Raw genomic sequence first — 26,823 nt, forward strand, 5'->3', positions numbered from 1 at the left:
CTACTTGAGGAAATCTCCCTCTCAGTTTCAGCATAGTCAGCTCATCCTGGTCCTTCCATCAGAAAAGAAAAAAAAGGTCTACATTTTTTTCTGCTATATTTAAGTGTGGTAGCCAGCAGAGGGAGCTTAAGGGGCACTCTAGGTAGGATGTACAGTTTTCCGTAGAATTCCTTTTTCCTCATCCCTCCTGTCTCTCCACCTGCAGGTACTTCTGCAGTTATCTTGGGTGCATTTTAAAGTCCTAGTAATAAACGTTACTCCCAAGAATACTAATGTGATTTTATCTTTGAAACGTACTACAGTGAAACCTGTGAGAGCTGGAACTCAGCAGGACTGCCTTGTTTTTCTGGATCTCACAAGTTTTCCGCGTTTGACAGAGTGCAGTTTTACCACTTTTCTGTCACTTAGTGGAAAATATTTGAATTTTCCTTCTCTGATAGGTTTCTGCCTTACGTAGGTTGCAGTTTTCACAAGTTTTACTGTATGAGAAAATTATTTTCATTTTGAGAGGAAAAAGTACAAAATGGATACCGCAATTCTCCAACCTTTTCACCAATTCTGACACCAGCTGTCTCTCCCATGCGTTTGATAATCTGTTGCAATGGCCACACAGAACTCACAGACCATACTTACAGTTAAGTGGTTTATTAAGGAAGTAACAGGGTACAACCTGGGACCAGGATCAACAGGCCGCAATTCACAATCAGGATCAGGAAGCACGTAGGCGAAGTCTGGAAAGCTCCTTTGAAGTGGAGAGCACATCCCGCCCTTCTTCAATGCAGGATGGCTCTCTCAGCTCCTCTTGGCCGTGCAGGCAAGCAGGCCCTTCTCTCTGCCATGTACGCCTTCCTCAGCCACATAGGCCTCCTCTCAGTCCCCTCAGGACAGACCTCCTCTCGGCCCCCTGAGGACAGGCTTTCTCTCAGCCTCCTTGGGACAGGCCTCTCTGCCTTTGGCCTCTCTGCCGTCACCACCTACTCTGACACAGGGCCCCTTCTGGGCCTGTCACACCAACTACTGCAGTCCCCTTTCCGGACCTCTTGCTGTCTTCAGTGTTACAGCCCTTGACTTGTGTTACAGCTTTTTTAGGAAGTTCCTCCCCTCCTCTCTCTGCAGCTTCTCTCTCCTTGCCTTTCTGGCCCTTTCTCCTTTCTGTCTGCCAACCTCTGTGGGGTTGACTACACATATAAGCAAACTCCTGGTCAATTTCTAGGGGTAGCCCTCCCACCAGGACCACAGACTGACCAGCCCTTTCTCAGTAGGCTACAGATACTTCATTTGCATAGTAGACTATATAGTGACCTCATTTGCATAAGCATATTGACCAATCCCTACAAGGTGGTTACATAGACCAGTCACAGGGCGTGCTGTAGCCCAGGGTCAAAGTATCAAACTACAAGTTGTTTCCAATTTACTCAGGAATTGTCAATCAACCTGGACAAAAGTAACCCTCCGGAGTAGAAAACTAGGGTGAAGGAAGTCAGGGTTTAGGGGAAATTTTTCTTGGGCTGTTTTTTCAAAGAACCAAGGCAAAAGAACAAATAAAGGAACTCATTTCACCACAGATGCTCATTATTCATTGTCTTATTTAAAAAATACCTTGGCGGAGAACAAATCGGGCTTCCCCTGTTTGTGATATAGCCTATTTAACCAGTTTCTCTAAAAATTGTATTCTCTGATAGTACATTGATAAACTGTCTCATTATAAAGCTTAAAAAATTAGCCTAGGCATGTTGTAATGATCTTGAAAAAATTACATAGTTACTGGTTTAGAAGAAACCTCCCATCAGCAGATGTCCTAAGAAAGCGTAAATGTGACGCTTTAGTTACTTATTCCTAAGTTTGGTCTGCTCTAATATCTGTAGACGGTGTGATTATTCAGAATGTCCTGCAGTGGTTCCATGATTAGATTAGGTCTATTGAAAATCCGTTCATGCTTAAATGTAAGCAAGATGAAATAGAAATTATTTGGGAGTTGTTAGGCTAAACTGTTTAGATTTCTGTTACCCTTTACCCCCTTATCCACTCTGTGCTATTTCAGAATGTTTTTGTGATACTTACATGCTTGAAGTGTGATTTTTTTTTTTTTTTAAACATGGACACAACTTATGTTTTTAAGTGTAGGGAAGTCTTAGGATGTGTTTAAATAAATTAAAAGTAAGGAAAATATTACAAATTGCTTCCTCTTTAGCAATCAGTGGAAAAATCAAACACCTGGAGGCAGTTTATATTGTGATGAGCTATAATTTAAAATTACAGGTGACTTAAAAGTTTAGCCAGAGTAAATTCATATTTCTTTTAAATTCCTGAAATACTTTTAAAAAATAATGGTCAGTGTAACATGATATTTGTGTCACTTCCTAAAAGTGACTGAACTTTAATAATTATATGCATTGTTTTTCTTGAGATAAGAATTCAAACTGAAAATTTTTTATTTCCTAAACCCTGCCAATTGTACTGGGTTCTCTAATTCTTAGTGTGAAAATGTCTCAATGATATATTTAATTTAAACTTGCCTTCCTACCTGCACAAGTTTATTCATTTAAATGTGGAGAAATTAAGTTCTTTAAATACTTAACTGCAAAAATATTAATTGAATTTGTTTGATTCTGCTTACAAAATATGCTCAGAATGGAGAGTCTCACAGCCTAATTTCCTGAGTTCTTCCCTAAAACATTTGCCTATCATTCTTTGAACTCATTCTTTAAAATTATTCCTATATTTCCATTTTACCTTCTGTTTTTGGATTAATGTCTTATTTTCTTGCTACTTTAAATTTTACTACCATATTCTCTTTCTTTAGCCTTTAAAATGTATATAAATGTAATTTTTTTTCTAATAAAATTATTTTATTGTGTTTTTGGTGATAGTTTATACAGCAAATGAGATTCCCATTTAACAATTTCTACATTATTTGTTCAGTGACATTGATTACATTTTTCATAATGTGTCAACTTTCTCATTTCCGTTCTGGTTGTTCTATTTCCAGTAATCTAGTTTCCCTGCCCCCTTGCCTTCTCGTTTTTGCTTTTGCATAAATGTTGACCATTTGGTCTCACATCGATGATTTTTTAAAGGTGTGCAGTAGTCATGGATGACATTGTTTATTTTATGAGCAAATCTGTTACTTAGCTAAAAGATGACCTCATGGAATAATTTTGGTTCAAGGTTTAAAGAGTTATTTCAGGGCCACCTTCTCAGGGAATCCTTCAGTCTCAACCGGTCCAGGCAGTCTGGACTTTTACAGAATTTAAGTTGTGTTCCACATTTTCCTCCCATTCTGTCAGGATCAGTCTGTTGTGATCGTGGTCAGAATGGTCAGCAGTGGTAGCCAGGCACTGTCTAATTCTTCTGGTCTCAGGGTAGACAAGGTCATGATTCATGTAGATTATTAGTCCTGTGGACTGGTTTCTTTGAGTCTTTGGTTTCCTTCTTTTTTACTCCGGATGTGTAGAGACCAATAGTTGTATCTTACATGGCCGCTCGCCAGCTTTTACAACTTCCCAAACTTAAATTTTTATAAACTAACTTTATTTTGTCAATTAAAATTAAAAAAAATTTTTCGTGTGTCCCTGTTTTATTTTTGCCTTTGGGGTTTTACATATATATATGTAATTTATATATTTATATGTATTCTTTCTAGTTATAGTTTTAACCCATTTATTTTAGTTCGATTTAGTGTTATTGCTCAAAAATTACAACTATAACAATGAGTATTAGTGGAATTTTCACCTTCCTCGTGGGAGACCTGGGTTCGATTTCCAACCAGTGCACCTCGTGAGCAGCCACGATTCATCTGTCAATGAAGGCTCGTATGTTACTATGATGCTCTGGAGCTTATATGATTCAGTGGAGCTTCCAGACTAAGACAGACTAGGAAGAAAGGCCTGGTGATCTGCTTTGGAAAATCAGCCATTGAAAACCCTACGGATCACAAAGGTTGATCCACAACCAATCATGGGGATGGTGCAGGACTGAGCAGTGTTTTGTTCCACTGTGCATGAGTCACCATGAGCTGGGGGCCAACTCGCTGGCACCATTCACCCTTGAAACCATCAGGGCTTAGAGATTTATATTTCAGAAGGATTTTGAATTTGATTTCTTTCATAGTTATCGAACAACCCTGATTATTTGGGCAAGTTTTGGTAATTGGTGGTTTTCAAGGAATTGGTCCATTTCATCTAGTCTTCAAATATGTGTGTAGAATTGTCTGTAGTGTTTTCATAATTATTATCCTTTTCATGGTTTCAAGGTCAGTGGTATTCCCTCCTACATTCCAGATGTTGGTAATTCATGTTTTTCTCTTTTTTCTTTGTTAGTCTTGCTAGAGGTTTATTAATTGTATTGTTCTTTTCAGAGAACCAGCTTATGGTTTTATCGATCTTCTCTGTTGTTTTTCTGTTTTAAATTTTATTGATTTCTACCCTTTATTATTTCCTCTCCTTTGCTTGCTTTGTGTTTATTTGATCCTGTTTTTCTAGTTTCTTACAGTGGAAGCTTAGCTAGTTGACTTGAAATTTTTCTAACAAAAATATTTAATGCTGTAAATTTGCCTTTATGACTGCTTCAGCTGTATTCCACAATTTTGGTGTTTTTGGTTTATTTTCATTTTTGTTCAATTCAAAATATTTTCTAGTTTTCCTTGACACTTCTTTAACTTCCAGATATTTGCAGGTTTTACCAGTTTTCTTTCTGTTACTGTTTTCTTGTTTAATTTCATTATGGTCAGAGAAGATAGTCTGTATGATTTCATTACTTCTAGAATTTTTAAGGTTTGTTAGAACCTCTAGGATATAGTCTTGTCTTGATGAATGTTCCACGTGTACTTGAAAAGAATGTGAATTCTGCTGTCATTGTTGTTTAATTCTTCTGTATCCTTGCTGATCTTCTATTTTATCTATTGCTGAGAGAGGAGTGTTGAAATCTCCAATTATAATTGTGGATTTGCCTATTTCTCCTTTTAGTTCTGTCAGTTTTTGCTTTATGTATTTTTGAAGCTATGTTGTCGGGTGCATAAGCATCTAGGATTCTTATATCGTATCTGTGAATTGACCCTTTTATCATTATGTAATGTCTGTCTTTATTTCTGGTAATTTTATTTGCTCTGATACTAAGACAATTTGCCCATCACTACATTATGGGTGCCTTCTCAGCCCTGGTTGCTGTGGCATTTATTGTCTGAGGCTGGGGTGAGAGAGAAGGAAAAAAATAATAAAACAGAAGAGCCTTACCCCACAGAGTGGTGAAGCCCTTATAAAAAATTATAGCCACTCGAATTTTCTTTTGATTAGTGTTTACATGGCATGTCTTTTTTCATCCTTTTAACCTACTCATATCATATTTGAAATGAATTTCTTTGTTCAGCATACGTTGATTCATTTTTTAAATTTCCTGAAATCCCTCTTAATTGGTTTATTTAGATCATATAATTTTGTAGACTTTGGATTTAGATCTGCCATTTTACTTATTTGCTTGTTTGTTTATTTATTTTTGACATGCCGAAGAGTATTTAATGCAGCCCTGTTTGTAATTGTAAAAATGTGTAACAACCTAAATGGCCATCATTGGGAGAATGGATAAATAAATTATGGTATAACCTTGGAAAGAAATGCACAGCAGTTGACATGAATGAACTGGAGTTATTTTATCAACATGGGTAAATATAAAAAATGTTGAATGAAAAAAGAAATTGCAAAATAATAGACTATGATGCTACTATATAAAATTTAATAAGCAAATAAAAAAAGTGTTGTTAATGGACATACACAAACAGAATAAAATGCAAAAATATGTATAGAAGAATAACATAAAATTCAGGTATTAGTTACTTCTAGGGGAGGCAGGATTAAGATGAACAATTAATCCTTATTTGTCTGGGACTGTTCTGATTTTGAAACTGAAATTTCTACATCCCAGGAGCCCTCAGTCCCAGGCAAATGAGGATGGTTGGCCACCCTAGGTGGGATATCACGTTACTTTAAAATAAAGTTCCCTAATGATATATGATGTTGAATATCTCTTCATATGCCTTTTTGCCATCTGTATATCTTGCTCACTGAGGTGCGTGTTCAGATCTTTTGTCTATTTTGTAACTGGGTTTATTATTATTATTGTTGAATTTCAAGAGTTCTTTGTATATTTTGGACACAAGTCCTTTATGAGATATGCTTTTCTCCCAGTCTGTGAATTGTCTTTTTATTCTCTTTCACAGAACAGAAGTTTTTAATTTTGATGAAGTCCAGCTTCTGGTTTCTTTAATGGATTGTGCTTTTGGTATTGTATCTAAAAAATTATTGCCAAACCCACAGTCATCTAGATTTTATCTTTTGTTATCTTCTAGAAGTATTATAGTTTTGCATTTTGCATTTAGGTCTATGATCTATTTTGAATTTTTGTGAAAGGTGTAAGTTCTATGTCTAAATTGATGGTATTTGGATGTGGATGTCTAGTTTCAGCACCATTTATTATTGAAAAGATTATCCTTTCTCCATTGAATTGCCTTTCCTCTCTCAAAGATCAGTTGACTATATTTGTGTGTAATCTTATTTAAGGGCTGTCTATTCTGTTTCATTCATCTGTTTATTCTTTCATTAGCACCACACTGTCTGGAATACTGTAGCCTTACAGTAAGTCCTGAAGTCAGGTACTGTCAGTCTTTCAACTTTGTTCTTTTTCTTCCAATGCTGTGTTGACTTTTCTGGTCTTTGTCTTTCCACATAAACTTTAGAACTGGTTTGGCAATATCTGCAAAATAATGTGCTGGAATTTTGGTTGAGATTGTGTTGAATCTACTGATGAAGATGGAAAGAACTGACTTTAACAATGTTGAGTCTTCCTATTCATGAACATGGAATATCCATTTGTTTAGATCTCCTTTGGTTTCTTTCATCAGAAGTTTGTGGTTTTCCTTACATAGATCTTGTACATATTTTGTTAGATTTACACCTAAGTATTTGCTTTTTTTGGAGGGGGGGTTTAATGTAAATGATGTGTTTTTTCATTATTATTTCAAATTCCAATTGTTGATGGCTGGTATATAGGAAAGCAGTTGACTTTTGTATATTAACCTTGTGTCCTGCCATCTTGCTATAATTACTTATTAGTTTCAGGCAGTTTTTTCTTGATTCTTTGAGATCTATGTCCCATAGATCATTGGTGAACAAAGACATTTTTATTTCTTCCATCTTTTTCTTATCTTATTGCATTAGCTAGGACTTCCAGTATAATGTTGAATACAGATGGTGAGGGGGGACATCCTAGCCTTGTTCCTGACCTTAGGGGGAAAGCATCTCCTTTCTCACTATTAAGTATGATGTTAGCTGTAGTTTTTTGGTGAATATTCTTTGTAAAGTTGAAGTTTCCCTCCATTCTTAGTTTGCTAAGAGTTCATCATGAATGAATGCTGAATTTTGTCAAATGCTTTTCCTACATCTATTGATAATGTCATATGATTTCCTTCTTTAACCCGTTGATGTATGATGGATTATATTAGTGGATTTTTTAATGTTGGATCAGCCTTGCATATCTGGAATAAATTCCACTTGGTTGTGGTGTGTGTGACTCTTTTTATACATTGTTGGATTCAATTTGCTAATATTTTGTTGAAGATTTTTGTATCTATGTTTATGAGAGATAGTGGTCTGTAGTTTTCTTTTCTTGTAATGTCTTTGTGTGGTTTTGGTATTAGGGTATTCCTGGCCTCATAGAATGCGTTAGAAAGTGTTCCTTCTGCCATTTATGGAGGACATTGTAGAGGATTGGTATTTCTTCCTTAAGTGTTTGACCTTCACAGTTTCTGATGAAACCTCCGTTCAAATAATTTTTCCCCTGTGTTTTTCTCTGGCTGATTTTAGAAATGTTTTCTTTAGTTTTCAGCAGTTTGATTATGATATGTCTTGGTGTATATTTCTTTGAATTTATCTTGTTTGAGGTGTACTGAGCTTCTTAAGTATATGTCTTCCACCAAATATATATATAGTTTTCAGCCATTATTTCTTCAAATATTTTTTGTAGTCCACCTTATATTTCCTCCCCTTCTGAGATTCCTGATGCATGACTGTTAGACTTTTTGGTATTGTCCCATAGATCCCAGAAGCTCTATTTGTTTATTTTCAATCTTTTTTTCTTCTATTCAGATTGGGTAATTTCTGTTGATGTATCTTCAAGGTTACTGAGTCTTTCTTTTTTTTTTAATCTCCATTCTGCTATTGAGTATATCCAGTGAATTTTTACTTGTTTTTGTATTTTTCATTTCTAAAATTTCCAGTCAGTCCTTTTTATCTTCTGTTTCTTTGCTGAGACTTTCTGTTGTTCCATTTGTTTCAAGAGTGTTCACTCTTCCTTCTTGAAGTGTGGTTATAATTGCTGCTTTTATGTCTTTTCTGGTAACTCTACCACATGTCGTGCTACATCATGCCTTTTGATTGTTGAGATCTTCCTGGTTCTTTGTATGCTGAGTAATTTTGGATTTTATTATGGACATCTTGAATATTGTGTTGTGATACTCTAGATAACTAAGAATATTTTTTTATTTTTAGTAGGCAGTTAACTAGGTTAGGTTCAGGCTGCAAGCTCCAGTGGGCCTTCTGTGAGCTGTGGTTCTAGTATCAGTTCTGTGTCTAAATGTTTGCAGTGCTATTGGATCATCCCTATATGAGCACTACCCAGGATAGACCTGGGAAGTACTCTATCCTAAAGCTCACTTCTCAAAGCTTGTTGTGGTGTGTTGTATAGGGTCAGATCCATACATGTGCAGCTTGGAGGCGAGCCTAGGAATTCAAACACAACTTTATAGGATCATTCTCTTCATTTTCCTGCTCATCACAGTACACTTTCTAACTTCCTGGGACCTCCCCAGTTCTCCATGCAGAAAGTTGAGGCTTTAGTTTACCTCCTCTGCTGTACGCTTCCTGTGCCTGCATCTGTAGCCAAGAGGCAACATTCCAGAGAAAGAAGAAAAGAATAGGGATCATAGCTGCTCTGGTCAGAGAGAAGGGTTCCACTTGCTGTCTTAATCTTTGGTGCCTTCCCAGTCCCAACTGCTGTGATACTGTCTGGGGCCTAGGAAAGAAGGGAGAATATTGGGAAAGAGAAGGCACTTAGCACCACTTTCTCTGACCTTTAAACAAACAAACAAAAAACATTGCTATCGAGTCATTTCCAACTTGTAGTGACCCTATAGCACACCGTAGGGTTTCCAAGGCTGTAAATATTTATGGAAGCATACTGCCACCTCTTTCTCCCATGGAGTGGCTGGTGGGTTCAAACCACTGACCTTTTGGTTAGCAGCCAAGCCCTGAAACACTGTGCCACCAGGGCTCTGACCCTTAGGAATCCCCTTTCCCACTCTTTGGACCGGAAAGAAAGGGCTTCTGTTGGAGTTCCTCTGTCCACACTTTGTGAACACTTCTGGGGTTCAGGCTGCTTTTGAGTCCAGACTGGGCAACAGTGTAGGAAAAAAAATTATAAAGTCATCACTGGTTCTGTGGAGTTTAGAATTCTGGTCTCCTCCAGTCTGCCTGTTAACTATTTACATCTCAGAGTCCTTAGATACTTGCTTCATATACTCCGCTCAGGACTTACAGTTACATTCGGTGGGAGAGAGTAATGTGTACTTAATATATCTTTCCTAAAACTGGAACCCCACAGTTTTAGTTTTTAATTCAAATTGTGTCATACTGTCATGGTCAACACCCTGTCTTAGAGTTCTCCCCCATGTTTTGAAGTGTTCATTACTTTGGAACTTTATGAAGATAAGTTTTTATTGAGTCACTAAACTCATCAAATGAGATATATAGTTTACATACTTATATGCAAGAAGAAATATAACCCAAACCAAACGTGTTGACGTTGAGTTGATTCTGACTCAGCTACCCTATAGCTAAAGGACATAACTAAAACCAGTTGCCATCAGAGTTGATTCTGTCCCATAGGGTTTCCAAGGAGCAGCTGGTGGATTCAAACTGCTGACCTTTTGGTTAGCAGCCAAACTCTTAGCCACTGTGCCACCAGGGCTCCAAAGGATATATAGTAGATTCAAAAACCAATTTCCAGTTTTTCTTCACCAAGGAACTAATGATACTTTTTAACTGTGGTAAAAAGAATTTTCTGGTCAGCCTCTGTTAAATAGCTCATTCTTTTAATTCTGGAGCGTTTTCTTTGTTAGGATACTCAATGTTATAATTGTAATCTCTGAGGAATGAACAGAATTCCTGCCCTCCAATGTGGTTTGCAAAATGGTGGTCATATGATGCTGCACCTCTAACCTGAGTGTTTCACGTATCCCTTTGGTGGCATTGTTCTTTATGTCGGTATTCTTCCACCTGGGGAATGAAAAGACTTTCCAAGGGGATACAAAGGTACTGATAATTTTTGGAAATCAGTTTCCAGATCTCCAACTTCTGTTTGTATTATTTACTATAGCATCATTTAGGTTCTTTCCTACTATCCCTTTCTTAATAGCCCTTCTCACACCTGAATCTTACTGTGGTGCATTTTCTGGAGTACAAAAACTTACAGGATGCCAAACAAAGGGATAATTTGAAATACTGTAATGCTTTCAAGGATGCCATAAGCCCACTGTCATGGATTGAATTATGTCCCCCCAAAAATATGTGTGTCAGTTGGGCTGGGCCATGATTCCCAGTATTGTGTGATTTTCCTGTGTGTTGTAAATCCTGCCTCTGTGATGTTAATGAGGGAGGATGGGTGGCAGTTGTGTTAGTGAGGCAGGACTCAACCTACAAGACTGGATTGTGTCTTGAGGTACAAAAGAGAGAAGCGAGCAGAGAGACAGGGGGACCTCATACTACCAAGAAAGCAACACCAGGAGCACAGTGTGTTCTTTGAACGTGGGGTCCCCGCGCCTGAGAAGCTCCTCGATCCGGGGAAGATTGATGACAAGAAAACTTCTTCCAGAGCTGACAGAGAGAGAAAGCTGTCCCCTGGAGCTGACACCCTGAGTTTAGACTTGTAATCTACTAGACTGTGAGAGAATAAATTTCTCTTTGTTAAAGCCACCCACTTGTGGTATTTCTGTTATAGCAGCCCTAGATGACTAAGACACCCCCTATAGAGCTTTCTGTCCTCCTATGATGCAAATATCTGTTGAGGTTAAAGCAGTGTGTCAGGGTTCAAGAATCATCCCCTAAGAGATATATATATTAAGAGATGTTTTGCAAGGAATTTGTTCATGTGATTGTGGATGCTGGTTAGGTTGTGTCTAAATCCTTAGGGCACGTCATCAGGAAGAGCAGGTGGGAACTCCTAGACACAGGATAAAAACTGCTGTTCACCGGCAGAATTTCTCTTTTGCGGGGGAAGTCTCAGCTCTGCTGTTAAGATCTTTCAATGGATTGAATCAGAGTCACCTAAATTATCTAGGAAATTTTCTCCCTTAAAGTCAATTGATGATTTTTATATTTTAAATTACTTTCTTGTGTACGTATAGTTAAAACTGTTGGCACAAAGTCGATTCCGACTCATAGCGACCCTATAGGACAGAGTAGAACTGCCCCATAGGGTTTCTAGGGACCAATTGGTGGATTCAAACTGCTGACCTTTTTTGATTAGCAGCCAAACGTTTAACGACTGTGCCACCAGGGCTCCATACTTACAGTTAGGTGGTGTTTTTTAATCTGCTCTAATAACCTTTGTCTTTTAATTGATGTATTTAGACCATTCACATTAAAGTACTTATTGAATTGGGTTAATATCTACCATGTTTATGATTATTTTCTAGTCATTGAATTTGCTTTTCATTTTTTCTATTTTTCTTTCTGCCTTTTGTGATTTTAATTGAACACTTTATGATTCCATTTTCTCTGTTAGCATATCAATTACATTTCTTTTTAAAAAAAATTTTAGTAGTTTCTCTAGAGTTTGCAACATGTAGCCACAACTAATCTTAGTTTCAAATAACACAATATTTCATGTGTAATGCAGACCTTAAGAGTACTCCCATTCCTCTTTCCCATCCCTTATAACATTGCTGTCATTCATTTCACTTATCCATATGCTAGAACTACATAATATATTGTTACTATTATAAATTTCAATAGTAATCTTTCAGATCCATTAAGAAAAAAAATTATTTTACCTTCGTCTATTCCTTCTCTGATGTACTTCCTTTCTTTACGTAGATGTGAATTTCCTATTTGAAGACATTTTCAACTTTATTTCTCCACTTTTGAAGGATAGTTTTGCTGGGTATAGAATTCTAGGTTGGCGTTCCCCCCTCCCCCCCACCCCAACACTTTAAATATTTCACTCCACTTTCTTTTTGCTTGCATGGTTTCTGATATGATATGTTAAGGAAGAAAAAAAAATTTTTTTTTTTTTTTTTTGGTATTTATCCTTCCTGGTGTTTTCTAAGCTTCCTGGATCTGTGGTTTGGTGCCTAGCATTAATTTTGGAAAATTCTTTATCATTATTACTTCAGATATTTCTCCTGATTTGTTCTCTCTTTCTTCTCCTGATATTCCAACTACACATATGTTAACCTTTTGAAATGGCCCCATAGTTCTTGGACATTCTGTTCTGTCCATTTCTTCTCTTTGTGTTTCAGTTTGGGAAGTTTCTACCAACAAATCTTCAAGCTCACTGATTCTGTTCTTGGTCAGCCATGCCCAGTCTACTGATGAGCCCATCAAAGGTATTCTTTTTTTTTTTTCCTATAATAGGAAAAAATTGATTTCTAGCATTTCCTTCTGATTCTTTTTTTAGAATTTTCATATCTTTGCTTACATTACCTATCTGGGTACTTTTTCCATTAGAGCCCTTAATGTATCAATCATAAAAAAAAAAAGATTATTTTTTTATTTTTAAATTCCATGTCTGATAATTCTGATTGGTTTAATTCAGCTGGTCCAGTTCTGATGATTGCTGTGTCTCTTTACATTGCATCTTTTCTTACCTTTTAGCATGCCTTGTAAGTTTTTGATGAATGTTGGACATGATATATTGGGTAAAAGATGATATATTGAGGTAAAAGATCTTGAATGTGAAATTATATGTTAGTCTGGTTGGGAGTTGGGCTGTATTTAATGTTTGCCGTAGCTGTAAGTGCCAGAGGCTTCAAATTCCTCTAATGCCCTTGTTTTTTGTGGCCATTCTTTTATTTGGGCTTCCTTAAAAACTCCTCCTTAAATAGAATGTGCCTTGCAGCTTTTTTAGCCATAATTCACTGTTATTATACTGGTGCCCTGCTGATGTGGTGGTAAAGCATGTAGGGTGGGGAGATCATGTATTATTGAATCTGAGTCTTTTAGTATTGAATCTATGTCTCTAAGCTGTGATCTTCACAAGTGTTTCTTTTTTTTTAGATATTTCTTTAATGGGTGTTTGTTATTATTTCTGAATTTTTATTGTGAGTTAAGTGAAAGCAAATACACATTGTTTTGTGACATTGGTTGCCAACCCCACGATGTATCAACACTCTCCCTTCTCTACCCCAGATTCCCTGTTTCCATTCATACAGTTTTCCTGCTCCTTCCTGCCTTCTCGTCTTTGCTTTTGGGTTGGTGTGCCCACTAGTCTTGTACACATGATTGAACTATGAACCACATCCCTCATGTGTGTTATTGTTGGACCTATAGACCTGTCTGATCTTTCACTGATGGGTGAACCTCAGAGTGCCTTCAGTACTGAGTTAAAAGAGTATCCGGGGGCCATACTCTTGGGGTTTCTCCAGTCTCCATCAGACCAGGAAGCCTGTGTGTGTGTGTGTGTGTGTGTGTGTGAATTTGAATTCTGTTCTACGTCTTTCTTCCGCCACAAGTGTTTCTTAACATTTTGCCCCTCCCCCCCATTAGTTGAGACAGGAAGACTAGTGGGGGCTGGAGTTGGGTAAATGTCCTTCCTCCAGGTGGGGTAAAGCTCTGATAGTCTTTTCTTCTAGGAATGTTATGGAGAGCACTGTGGGTGTATTTTAAAAAATGATTACTTTTTCCCCTTCCCCTGCCAGAGACATGAGAAGATTTTTTTTTTCTTGGCTGTTAACCTCGAGAACCTGGTGGGATTCTTGGAGGTAAAACCAAAAAAAAGTGTTGGGCCCTCCTAAGACTGCAGCTTCCAGAAATTTCTCACTTTCGTACTAGTCCACAACTGTCGTCAAGTCGATTCCAACTCATAGCGAACCTATAGGACAGGGTAGGACTGCCCCATAGAATTAGTCCACAATTAGCCTACAGCAGTTCGTCAGTTACCATTTCACTGTTCCTGTCAGTTTATGGCTCAAGCATCTTCTGGTCCAGGAAGCAGATCTCAGCTATGATTATCTGTATTTGCCTATCTCTTCAGATTTCGAGATGGCAATTTTCCCTAAGATATCAGTTCCCTGATGGGTCAAAAAAAAGTCATTGATTTTTGTTTTTTTCTATCCTTTTCTTGTAAGGATGGGAGAGAACAACTTTTGAGCTCTTTACATGTCAGAGCTGAAACCAGAAGTCTGATTTTGGATTTCAATCACATCTATAAAATGCCTTCACAGCAACACCTAGGTTAGTGTTTTATTAACTGGGAACTGTAGTGTAGTCAAGTTCACCCATGCATCACAGTTTACCCCTTGTCAGCTTGCCTCCTGTACACATTTCCTTGAACCGTACTTAATCTCCAAATAGGGACAATAACAAAGTCACACTTCCACCTAACGTGATACAACTATCCTGTGTAAAACTGAAAACATGTTAACCTTTTCCCAGAAGATGATGCAAAGTCCTTGGGTGATGTTGTCTTTTGATCCTGTAACTTAAATACTGTAATATAAAGTTAACTGTAATTAATACATCTTATATTACAGATGATAAGGGGATACAAGGGGGAAGAAAATAAAAATATGTGGTTAATATGTATACAAACATATAACAAAATAAGTGAGAGATACTCATAGTTACTACAGTCCTTGTTCCTGCAAATGGTTATGTAGTTATAGCTGGTATTTATACTACCTTCTTCCACTACCCGTTCCATATTTCCTTTGACTTCTGGAGGCACTTCAGCTGGTCATGGTTATTTACCTGGTGGGATGACCCAATCAGGGTCTGAAATGGGTCCCTTTGCAGTCCTGCCTAAACAGCAACAGTTTCCCATTTACTTTAATCACAGGACATGGTAATACTGATACCCTAAGGGATCTTCTGTATTCTAGACATACCCTTCCTTGTGTAGTATCACCCCAGTTCCCCATTGGCAATCAGCTAGTACAGTAACCCTCTTCTTTGCCTGTTGATTCTGAGGCATCAGGGACCCAAAGTGGCCAGGTAGCAATCTCAACTTCCAGTTCAATGGAATCATTATGTTTCTCGCTAGAAGCATTCTTCCCTTTGTAACTAAGACATCTTAACCAGCAGAGCCTAAAATGTTAGGGATGGGAAACAAAATTTTTCTAGTGGATCACTAGGGGGTAGTAGTGAGTTGAGCCACTCCCATTGTATACCCTTTGATTCCTTGCTATGGAGGAAAACATCATATATTGAATGCTGATTTAGAACATATTTAGCCTCCTGGTGGACATTGCCCAAGCCCTGCAAGATATTGTAATCTAGCTGTCACTGTAATTGAGTCTTCAAAAGGCCGTTTTACTGTTCTGTCAAGCCAGCTACTTCAGAATTGTGGGGGACATGGTAAGACCTAAGAATTCCATGAGCATCTGTCCATGAGCATCATCAGTGATTGTGAAGTGAGTTCCTTGATCAGCAGCAATGCCGTGTGGAAGGAACATGATGGTGTATGAAGTTTCTGTAAGTTCACGGATGGTAGTTTTGGCAGAAGCATTGCATTCAGAGAAGGCAAATACTTATCTAGAGCCAAATGTCTATTCCAGTAAGAACAAAGTACTACCGTTTCCATGATGGAAGCAGTCCAATGTAATCAACCTGCCACTAGGTACGTGGTTGCTCACCCCAGGGAATGGTACCATATCGGGAACAGTGCATTGGTCTCTTCTGCTGGCAGATTGAGCACTTAACAGTGACTATAGCCAGGTTGGCCTTCGTGAGTGGAAGTCCATGTTGCTGCCCCGTGCATAAAGTCCATCCCTGCTATCATGGCCACTTTGTTCATGAGCATATTGGTCAATGACAGGAGTGTCTAGGAAAAGAGGTTGACTGCTATCCACAGAACAGGTCATTATTATTAATATTTGCCACCAGTTTTCCAATTGTGTTCTTGTATTTCAACTTCATGTATTGTAGGCTACCTTTGGGCCCATGGTTCTGCTTGCCAACCCGCTAAACAAGGCCCTTTCTAACCCCTTAGGCTAAAACAATGAACTCAGAATCTCTGCTTCATGGACCCATATTAAGACATCCAACCTGATCCAACTTTATATTTCTTCTACCATGATCCACACTTTTAAGACCCATTCTCACACATATTCCCCAGATTTCTGTCTATAAATCATGAAATTCTTTTTGGTGTGTAGTGTACTTTTGGGGGTGTAGGGCATACTTTGTACCTCACTCTTTGGAACTTGGTGGGACTTGAATCTACTTATAGGACTAGCTGCAAAGAGGGATGATGGAGTCAGGTCCTGAGAAGAATCAGCATTGTTTTCCGAGGCAGCTCCTTCAAGCGGGGTCCTTATCTGTTCTTTGGGCAAAGGAGGACTAGCCTCCTCAGGCAGGGGTGGAATGGCTGCTTATACTGCAAAGAGAACTTGGCAGAATTTAGGGGTTTGATGTCTATTCCTAGGTTTGTCGGGATTTGCTCATATGTCCCTATGCCAATTTTCAGGATCCCATTCCTTCCCAATCAATGCCCTCTCTTTAAAAGAAGACATCCTGTGAGGTTGGGAATTCCATTTGTGTTGTAATTCACCTACTTACAGAATGAACCTCTGGGTTTGGTTTTCAGGAATCTTGGCCCTGCTGCTACAAGAGATAGGGTGTTTCTTTCAAGGTAGATATAGAAGCTTTCAGGTCATTAACGAGAAGCTTGAGCTGTGAATTCGAAACCCAAACCCTGAGCTCATCCTTCTCTTTCCCAACTTTCTCCAGCACAGTTGGGACCAACCATCCAATCTAATATTACTCCTTAGTTTGACTTAAATGTTCTCATGTAGCAAATACATGGTCACCTAGACACTTGATTTCTATAGATATTTGATTAGGAGTATTAGTTTTATTTTGCATATCTCTATTGCCACATCATGCTGTGGACTACTAATGCCCTCTTTACCACTGGAATTAAAAAAAAAAAAAAATTTTTTTTTTTTTTTAGTGCCTTTAAATCTAATAAAAGTAGAGAACTAATTCAAGAAAGCCCAGAACCAATTCAGAAAACTCATCCTTAAGATTCTGTTTTTCTAGAACACTTATGATACCAAAATCTGTATCAGTCAGGGTTCAACCAGAGAAACAGAACCAGTGGGGGACATATATTAAGAGATTTATTGTAAGGAGTTGGCTTACACCAGTCTGAAATCTGTAGGGCAGGTTGCAACTCTTGGGCATGGGGTGAAACTGCTATTCACAAGTGGAATTTCTTCTCTGGGGAAGCAAAGTGTGTTTGCAAAGTGTGTGGTATAGTGCCTGTAATAGGTGACAACAACAACATAAACCGGGAGGGGGGAGGAACTGTATAGGTGTAGAGTTTTTGTATTTACTAAAGTTGGTATCAATTCAACTTGGTCATTACAAATGTAAGATGATAAATGGAGTCACAGAACAAAGTATATATCTAAAGAAAATGTTCTACATCCTACTTTGGTGAGTAGTGTCTGAGGTCTTAGAAGCTTGCGAGTGGTCATCTAAGATACTCCACTGGTCTCACCCCATCTGGAGCAAGGCAGAAGGAAGAAAATCAAAGACAAGGGAAAGATTCGTCCAAAGGACTAATAGACGACAAGTACCACAGCCTTCACCAGATTGAGTCCAGCACAACTAGATGGTGCCTGGCTACCACCACTGGCTGCTCTGACGGGAATCACAATAGAGTGTCCTGGACAGAGCTGGAGAAAAATGTAGAACAAAATTCTAACTCACAAAAAAAGACCAGACTAACTGGTCTGACAGACACTGGAGAAACCCTCAGAGTGTGGCTTCCGGAACCCTTTTTACCTCATCACTCCTGAGTTTCATCCTTCAGACAGAGATTAGACAGACCCATAAAACAAAACAAGTCTAAATGGGTACACCAGCCCAGGGACAAGGACAAGAAGCCAGGATGGGACAGGAAAGCTGGTGATGGGTAACCCAAGGTCGAGAAGGGGAGAGTGTTGACATGTTATGGGAGGGGGCAACCAATGTCACAAAACAATGTGTATTATTGTTTAATGAGAAACTAATTTGCTCTGTAAATCTTCATCTAAAATACAATAAAAATATATATATACATATATCTAAAAAATGAAGAAGGAAATGAAAATATGGTTCATTACAAAAAATCAACAAGACAAAAAAGTTGGCAGTATTGGAGAAAATGAGGGACAAAAAAGGCATCGATACACAAAAACAGCAAAATGGCAGAAGTAAGTTCTTATCAGTAATTGCTGTGGATGTCAATGGACTATTCTAATCAAAAGTCAGAGAGTGACAGAATGGATAAAAAGCAAGGTCCAACTATATTCTGTCTACAAGAGACACATCTTAGACACAAGGACACAAATAAGTTGAAAGTGAAAAATGAAAAAATACTCCATGCAAATAGTAACCAAAAGAGAGTTGGGGTGGCACTTTAAATATCAGACAAAATAGACTTTAAGTAAAAATACTTCATAAAAAACAAAGGCATTATGTAATGAGAAAAGGACCAACTCATCAAGAAGATGTAACAATTATATGTGCACATAACAAAAGGAGCCCCTGTAGCACAATGGTTAAACAATAGGCTGCTGACTAAAAGGTTGGCAGTTCAAGCCCTCCCAGCAGCTCCATGGAAGAAAGACCTAATGATCTGCCTCTGTAAAGATTACAACCAAGAAAACCCTATGGGGCAGTTCTCCTCTGTCACATGGGGTCACTATGGGTTGGAATCCCAATAATCTCTATAAGGAAATAGAGGACCTGAACAACACTTATTTTCCAACTAGACCTAACAGACATCTATAAGACACTCCACCCAACAACAGCACAAGATACATTCTTCTCCAGTGCACGTGAGTCATTTTCCAAGATAGACCACATGTTGGGTCACAACGCAAGTCTCAATAAGTTTAAAAAGACAAACCATACAGAGTATATTCTTCAATCACAATGGAGTGAAATTAGAAACTAGTAACAGAAGGAAGGAAAATTGGAAAATACAGAAATACGTGGAAATTAACAACACATTATTAAACAACCAATTGTTCAAGGAAGAAATCAAGAGAAAAAAATAGAAAATTTAAGAGTTGAATGAAAACACAACATATCAAAACTTACGGGATGCAGCGAGGGCAGTGCTCAGAGGGACATTTGCAGCAGTAAACGCCTACATGAAAAAAAAAAAGATCAGTAATTTAATACTAACAACTTGAGGAACTAGAAAAAGGGGGCAGAGAACAGAACAGAGATAAAGAACAGAAAAATGATAGAATCAGTGAAACTAAGATGTTGGTTTTTTGAAAATCAGTAAAATTGACAAATCTCTAGCCAGACTGACAAAAAGAAAAAAAGAGGGAAGATGCAAATATCTAAAATAAAAAATGAAAGCGGAGGACATTATAGTCAACCTTACAAAAATAAAGATCCTAAGAGAATACTATGAACAACTGTACACCAACAAATTAGATAACTTAGATGAAATGAACAAATCTCATAAACACATAAACTTCCCCACTGACTGAAGAATAGGAGAGCTTAACAAACCCATTACAAGCAAAGAGATTGAATCAGTAATTAAAAACTTCCCAAAAAAGAAAAGCCCTGGACCATACGGCTTAACATTGGAATTCTATCAAACATTTACAGAAGTGACTCCAATCTTTCTTAAACTTTTCTAAAAAATAGAGGGAAACAGTTCCTAACTCATTCTAGCCTTACCAAAGCCAGACAAAGATGCCACAAGAAAAACTATGGACCAATATCCCTTATGAATATAGATGCAAAAATCCTCAACAAAATGCTAGTGAACCAAATTGGAAAGCATATTATAATGATTATCCACCATGACCAACTGGATTTATCCCAAGAATGGTTCAGTATTAGAAAATCAATCAATGTATTACACTACATTAATGAAACAAAAGAGGAGATCATCTCATGATCATTTGATTTGATGCAGAGAAGGCATTTGACAAAGTCCAACTTTTTCATGATAAAAACACTCAACAAGCTATAAATTCCTCCATCTGATAAAGAGTATTTATGAAAAATTGACAGGTAACATCATACTCAATGGAGAAAGACAAAGTTTTCCCCTGAAGATCAGGAACAAAACAAGGATGCCTGCTCTCACCACTGCTATTCAATATTGTATTGGAAGTTCTAGCCAGAGCAATTAAGCAAGAAAAAGAAATAAAAGCTATCCCAATTAAGAAGGAAGAAGTAAAACTATCCGTTTTCACAGATGACATGACCTTGTGTATAGAAAATTCCAAAGAATCTACAAGAAAGCTACTAGAGCTAAAAAGTAACTTCTGCAAAGTAGTAGGATACAAAGTCAACACTCAAAAATCTTGGGTTCCTGTACATCAACAATGAGCATTCTGCAAAGGAAATTAAGGAAACATTTCCATTTACAATAGTATCTGAATGAAAAAAAATATCTAGGAATAAATTTAACCAAAGATGTGAAAGACTTATATACTGAAAACTGTAAGTCATTCCTGAAACAATGGGCTAGATAAATGAGAGGACATTCCATGTTCATAGACAGAAAGACTTAATATTGTTAAGATCAATATTACCCAAAGCAACCTATAGATTCAATGCCATTCCCATCAAAATTCCAACAGCCTTCTTTGCAGAAACGGAAAAGCCAGTCTTCAAATTTTTATGGAACTGCAAGAGGTCCCCCAAAGCCAAAGCAATCTTGAAAAAGAAGAACAAAGTAGGAGACTCACACTTCGTAATTTCAAAAGCCAGACAAAGAACTGAAAGCAGATACACAGAAACTACAGACCAGTATCTCTTATGAGTATAGATGCAAAAATCTTCAACAAAATGCTGGTAAATCTAAAAATACTATAAAGCTACAGTAATCAAATCAGTTTGGCAGTGGTAAATTTTTGTTGTTAGCTGCCGTGGAGTTAGCCCCCAACTCGTGGTGACCCCATGCGCAATGGAATGAAACTCTGCTGGTCCCTGTACCATCCCCATGATTGACTGTGGTCTGGACTGTTGTGGTCTTTGGGTTTTCAATGGCTGATTTGAGGAAGTAGATCACCAGGTCTTTCTTTCTAGCCCATCCTAGTCTGGAAGCTCTGCTGAAACCTGTTCAGGATCATAGCAACAAACAAGCCTCCACTGTCAGACGGGTGGTGACTGCACACGGGGCACGTTGCCGGGGATAGAATCTGGGTCTCCTGCGTGGAAGGCAAAAGTTCTACCACTGAACCACCACGGCTTTTGGCAGTGCCGTAATGACAGACATGTTGAGGAATGAGAGATAATTGAGAGTCTAGAAGTAAGCCTGTACATCTACGGTCAATTGGTTTTTGACAAGGGGTAATTCTGTCTAATGGGGGAAAGAATAGTCTCTTTAATAAATGGTACAGGGATGACTGGATTTCCACATACGAAAAAAAAAAAAACTGGACTCGTACCTCAGGGACAACTGGATTTCCACATGCCAAAAAAAAAGCTGTACCCATACCTCACACCATGTGTGAAAATCAACTCAAAATGTAAAACCGTAAAATATAGGGTAATGCATCAACACTTAGTATTTAACAGTGCGTTATTAGATATGATACTGAAAGCATGAGCAACAAAAGTCAAGATGGGTAAATGGGACTTAATCAAAATGAAAAACTTGTTCATGAAAAGACTATCAACAAAGTGAAGAGACAACTGACAGATTAGAAAAACTTCTCTGGGAACTATATATCAGATAAGGGTTTAATATCCAGAATATATAAAGAACTCCTGCAACTTAACAACAAGAAGACAACTCAACTAAAAAATGGGCAAGGGACTGTGATGGTTAAGGTTGTGTGCCAACTTGGCTGGGCTGTGATCCTCAGTGGTTTGGCAGTTATGATGTAGTTTGGCAGTTTGTCGTATGATGATGTGATCACCTCCATGATGAGATTTGATATAATGTGATCACCTCCATGATGGGATCTGCCATAAGCAGCCAATCAGTTGAAAGGGAGTTTCCTTGGGGGTGTGGCCTGCATCCAATATAGGTGGATTTTCTGGCAAGGCTCATGGGCTTTCGCTTTCCCTGGATCCTGCAGCTGGCTCCTGTTGGTCAGACCTGTGGTTCTTGGGACTTGAGCTAGGCACTTACCTAATGTCTTGCCTGCCAATCTTAGGATTCCTTGGTCTCTGCAGCTGTGAGTGAGGAGAAGCCTCCAGGCTGACCCACGGACTTGGGACTTTCCAGCCTCTGTAACTACGTGAGCCATTTCCTTGATACAAGTCTCTTATGTGTATACGCTTTACTGGTTTTTCTTCTCTTGAGAACCCAGCCTGAGACGAGGACTTTGAACAGACATTTCACCGAAGAAATACAAATGGTCAGCAAGCACATGAAAAGTCATTGAAACCCATTGCCATCGAGTCAATTCCACCTCATAGCAACCCTGTAAGATAGAGTAGAACTGCCCCATAAGGTTTCCAAGGCTGTAAATCTTTACAGAAGCAGACCACCACATCTTTCTGCCATGGAGCAGCTGGTGGGTTTGAACTGCCGACCTTAACCACCATGTCACCAGGCCCCCTTCATTAGTCATTCCAAAAACCCACTGCTGTCAATTCCAACTCATAGCCCTAAAGGACAGAGTAGAACTGTCCCATATGGTTTATAAGGCTGTAATCTTCATGGAAACCAATTGCCACATCTTTGTGGCAGCTTATGGGTTCGAACCATCAACCTTTTGGTTAGCAGATGAGTGCTTTAACCACTGTGCCACCAGGGGCCCTCCATTAGTCATTAGAGAATGCAAATCAAACCATAGTGTGATCTCACTTCACCCCTCACTAAGGTGAATATGATAAAAAAGCAAAAACAGAAAACAGATATTGGCAAGGATGTGGAGAAATTGAAACCCTCCTCCATTGCTGGTGGGAGTTTAAGATAGTACAGCTTCTGTGGAAATCAATTTGGTGGTTTTTCAAAAGTTAAACGTAGAATTTCCAGATGATCCAGTGATTCCACTCCTAGGTATATACCCAAAAGAATTGAAAGCAGAAACACAGTTACGTGTACACCAATGTTTATTGCAGCATTATCTACAATAGCCAAAAGATGGTAACAACCTCAGTGTCCATCAGATGAATGGATAAATAGAATGTGGTACATATGTACAATGGAGTATTACTCTGCCATAAAGAGAGGTGAAGTACTGATCTATGCTACAACATGGATGAACTTTGAAAACATGCTGAGTGAAATAAGTCAGTCACAAAAAGGACAAATATTATAATTCTACTTATGTGAAATGCATAGAATAGGCAACTGTATAGAGACCAAAGTTTATTTCTGGTTACCAAGGGTAGATGGGAGGGGGAAAGAAGGGGTCATTGCTTAGGGGACACTGAGCTTCTGTTAAGGGGATGAAAAAATTTGGAAAGGGATCATGGTGATGATTGTACCACATGATGAATGTAACTTGTTGTTGTTAGGTCCTGTTGAGTCGGTTCCAAATCATACCCACCCTACGTACAACAGAACGAAACACTGCCCGGTCCTGCACCATCTTCACAGTCGTTGTTATGCTTGAGCCCATTGTTGCAGCCACTGTGTTAATCCATCTCGTTGAGGGTCTTCCTCTTTTTCACTGACCCTGTACTTTACCAAGCATGATGTTCTTCTCCAGGGACTGATTCATCCTGATACATGTCCTAAACATGTGAGACACAGTCTCGCCATCCTCGCTTCTAAGGAGCGTTCTGGCTGTACTTCCTCCAAGACAGATTTGTTTGTTCTTTTGGTAGTCCATGGTATAATCAACATTTTTTGCCAACACTGTAATTCAGAGGCATCAGTTTTTCTTTGGTCTTCCTTATTCATTGTCCACCTTTTGGATGCATATGAGGCTTGAAAACACCATGGCTTAGGTCAGGCACACCTTAGTCTTCAAAGTGCCTTCTTTGCTTTTTAACACTTTTTAAAGAGGTCTTTTGCAGCAGATTTGCCCAACACAATGAATCTTTTGATTTCTTGACTGCTGCTTCCATGGATGTTGATTGTGGATCTAAGTAAAATGAAATCCTTGACGAATTTACTCTTTTCTCCATTTATCATGATGTTGCTTACATGGGAATTCCAGAACACTTAATTATGTTCATGAGAAACCTGTACATACATCAAGAGGCAGTCGTTCGAACAGAACAAGGTGATAGTCCATGGTTTAAAGTCAGGAAAATTGTGCATCAGGGTTGTATCCTTTCACCATACTTATTCAACCTGTATACTGGGCAAATAATCTGAGAAGCTGAACTATATGAAGAAGAACGGGGCATCATAACTGGAGGAAGACTCATTAACAACGTGTGTTATGCAGATGACACAACCTTGCTTGCCGAAAGTGAAGAGGACTTGAAGTACTTACCGATGAAGATCAAAGACTACAACCTTCAGTATGGATTACACCTCAACATAAAGATGAATGTAATTAATGTCACTAAATCGTACATGTAAAAAATGTTGAAATGGCAAATGTTTGTTATGATATACTTACCACACACAAGAAACTTCAACATGAAAAAAAAAAAGGAGCAATAGCAAAAATGAAAAGAGCTAGCATTTATGAAATACCTGCTAGGCCCCAGACACTGTGCTAAATGCTCTCTGTGTATGATTGTGTCTGATAAGTGAAGTTCGGCGAATTAGTTAAGAAAGTTGCTCAAGGTCACATACCTGTTAAGTGGCAAAGCCTGGATACAAACCAGGTCGGTGGGACTCCAATTTCATAATAGAGGTACTGACAGCTTGTCAGATGGAGGAGAAACAGAGATATATCACAAATACCTGCTGCCATCGAGTAGATTCCAACTTATAGCCACCCTGTAGGACAGAGTAGAACTGCCCCGTAGGGTTTCCAAGGAACCACTGGTGGAATTGAACTGCTGACCTTTTGGTTAGCAGCTGAGCTCTTAACCACTGCGCCACTAGGCTCCATATTACAAACAGCTTAATATTATTGCAGATTCAAAACTTCGATCCAAATATTTTGTTCATGTTTTGATCAGCTTTTACCTCATGGCCTCACCACCTCCCCCTGAACAAAACATCAGTTTAGAAATTTCCTTTCTAAAAGTTCTTACCATGTCTTCATCTTTCAACCTCTAAGCCTTGACTGGCTTCCATAAACCTGATTTTGCTTCTTTGTTTGAAGTCTGAAAGTCTCCAGTTTATCTACCTTTACCTGCATCAGGGTGCTACTATCTGCCTTGGTTCTTGACAAATATTCTTTTGAGCCTTTTGTCTTGTACTTTTTCCGTATGAGTGTGTGTGTGCATGTGCGTGCTTGTGTGGGTATGTTTTACCCTATCTTTCCATTTATGGGAGTTCATGGTCCCTCTCTTAGATTGAAGCTTCAAGACTACCTCTAGAAGCTCTGTCTTGCTAGACCAGTTTTTAGCATCCCAGGATGGAAAATGCAATTGCATTAGGTTGATCAGAAGTCTACCCTTGAATCAGTTATGGCCAGTTTGGTGGGGGCCTGCATCCCATAATACAGACTTGGCTGCTGTGAGTCCCCCTGTGAGTGTAATGGGCATTCCTGGAAAAGGCAGAATATTTGCTAGCCAGTCACTCAACCAGAAGGTGCCTACTACACTCTGTAGAAGGAGCCCTATTGGCACAGTGGTTACGAGCTCGGCTGATAACTGAAAGGTTGGTGGTTTGAACCCACCCAGTGGCTCCGTGGGAGAAAGACCTGGAGGTCTGCTTCCATAAAGATTATAGCCAAGAAAACCCTATGGGGCATTACTACTCTGTCATATGTGGTCACTATGAGTCAGAACTGACTCGACAGCACCTAACAACAACAACACTCAGTAGGCCAAGACGTTGGAAAAAGCCATGATTCCCTTGTAAACAAAATGGAAAATATGAGCTGAATCCCGGGAAGTTGGTTGGGATTGTAAGGCACTGAACTACCAAACCCAAAGAGGGTGGACTGATATCAGTCTGGAGGAGTCATCAGTGATGAGCTGAAGGGCTCTGCTCACCTGCCCTGCTTTCTGAGTTTCTCACAATGGCTCAAATAAGTTATCCCAAGAGTCCAAGTGTCCACACGAACAGAGGCTTCAGCCCTGGGCTCCTTGGCGCTATCAGACCACATTAAGGAAGTGATCGTCCTTTGTCATTTTCTCACCACCCTCCATCAGCTCCCCCTTCCTGAAAATGCCCTCCCGCCCCAGTCTTTCTTTTTTTTTTAACACAATACTGGGAATCATGGCCTAGCCAAGTTAACACACATTTCTGGGGACACAATTCAATCCATGACAGCACCATTCATTGATCTTTGTTGTAGGCCAAGTTCTCTGGGAAACAGACTCTGAAATTACCAAGTAGGAAGTTTATTGGTGGGTGCTCTCAGAAGCTACATTTAAGAAAATGTAGGTGGCAGGATTGGGCAGAGGGAGCTGCTGAGCTATGATCCAGTCTCAAAAGTGGCTTCAGTCAGTCCTAGAGGGAGTCCTGGAGCTGGGATGGCCCTTTGAGGCCAGGGGACTTTTTGTGTGTGTGTGCTTTAGGTGAAAGTTTGCAGCTCAAGTTAATTTCTCATAC

The sequence above is a fragment of the Elephas maximus genome, chromosome 21, assembly GCF_024166365.1.
Source record: "Elephas maximus indicus isolate mEleMax1 chromosome 21, mEleMax1 primary haplotype, whole genome shotgun sequence".
In the NCBI taxonomy this organism is placed as follows: domain Eukaryota; kingdom Metazoa; phylum Chordata; class Mammalia; order Proboscidea; family Elephantidae; genus Elephas; species Elephas maximus.